This window comes from Mus caroli, unplaced genomic scaffold, assembly GCF_900094665.2.
Source record: "Mus caroli unplaced genomic scaffold, CAROLI_EIJ_v1.1 scaffold_17701_1, whole genome shotgun sequence".
In the NCBI taxonomy this organism is placed as follows: Eukaryota; Metazoa; Chordata; class Mammalia; order Rodentia; family Muridae; genus Mus; species Mus caroli.
In genome coordinates this window covers 13,686-15,340 of record NW_018388746.1, presented here as the reverse complement: position 1 = coordinate 15,340, position 1,655 = coordinate 13,686, and the positions used below count along the sequence as shown (strand labels likewise).

Here is a 1,655-nt window from a genome sequence, read left to right as displayed (position 1 = left end):
TAAGAGGTTTGCCCGTATGATCACACATTCAGCCTATGCTAGAGACTCAAACCTTCCTGGGTGACACTCTTCCTCCCTGGTACTTGGTTCAGCTAAGGTTTTATACAGCTCCTACCACTGTTGTCAGCTTTCTGGGTTCTTCTCATTCTGGTCCACATCAGCTAAACAGTATTAATATTAAAGATCACTGATGTGTGTTTGTGTGTGTGTGTGTGTGTGTGTGTGTGTGTGTGTATGTGTGTGTATCCTTATCCTTGCTACTACCATTATGTTACTATGTGCTCTTTATTTGCTAAATATATTGTCAAATAAGTAATTAAATAAATGCAAGTTGTCTAAGTCAGATAAGCTCCATAGACTTGCTATCAATATTTTCAGAAATCTGATGTATGTAGAAGTACCAGCTCCCTGACAAGTCTAGCCTACACTTGAAGCAAGAGAGCCTCATGACAGTGCCATCTAAAAGCAAGAACCTGTCCAAGGTGGTACACAGTCCTGGAGACATTCGCCTGGAGAACTACTAAATGCCTGATCTGGACTCAAACGACGTGTTTCTAAAGATGCATCCAGTGGGGATCAGAAGCTCAAATGTTTACCTCTGGGAGAATGGCCGAATTTGGTATTTTGTTATGAAAAAGCCAATGTTGCTTGGGCATGAGGCTGCTGGAATAGTTACAAAGAAGGGGCTTCAGTGAAACATCTAAAACCAGGAGATTGGGTTACCATCCAGCCTGGCATTCCATGAGAAGGAGATGAGTACTGTCAGATTAGGGAAGACAACCTGACACCATCTATATTCTTTTGTGCCAACTCCCCAGATTCTACAAGCACTGTGTTGACTTCTGCAACAAGCTTTCTAACAATGCCACCTGTGAAGAAGGGGCCCTTATTGAATCTCTCTGTGGGGATCTATGCCTGCTATTGAGGTTCAGTTTTCCTGGCAAACAAGGTCCTGCGTGTAGACCTGAGCCACTTGGGATGGTCATTTTGCTTGTTGGCAAAGCAATGGGAGCTGATCAAGTAGTGATGACTGACTTATGTGCTTCTCACTTGATCAAAGGCAAGGAAGTTGGGACCCCTCAGGAATATGCCAGTAAGGTGGGAATTCTGCAGGGGAGCAAGCTGGAAGTCACCATTGAATGCACAGGAGCAGAATTCTCCATCCAAATGGGTTTCTATGTCACCTAATCTGGTGATTACGGGAATGGGCTCCAATATGATCAATTTACCCCTAGTAAAAATATCCCTGAGGGAGGTGGATATCAAAGGAGTGTTTTGACACTGCAACATATGGTCGATGGCAATTTCCATGCTTGTGTTGAAGAGTTTGAATGTAAAGCCCTTAGTTACCCACAAATTCCCTCTGGCCAAGGCATTTGAAACCTTTGAAACAGCCAAAAATGGGGCTGAAAGTTATGATCAAGTGTGTCCCCAGTTGCCAGAACACCTAAATGTAAACTGATCCATGCCCTCAGCCCACTCTCCCAGCATCTAAGATCTAAATGTCTAGAAGGGTAAGCCATTAATTGCAGAGCTTTCTTTTCAATGTTAAAAATAATAAACTCATAAGCCAAGAGCCTTAGAAGAGTTGGACAGAAGTAGGGACACCTTGTAGCCAGAATGAGATGCTTATACTGAGGAAAGTCTAGCACAGA

The 1,655-nt window shown here is 43.3% G+C and overlaps 1 pseudogene; it reads left to right on the top strand.

Moving 5' to 3' along the window:
• The first annotated feature begins 437 nt into the window (after positions 1-437).
• Positions 438-1,451, top strand: LOC110287765 (annotated as a pseudogene).
• The last annotated feature ends 204 nt before the right edge of the window (positions 1,452-1,655 follow it).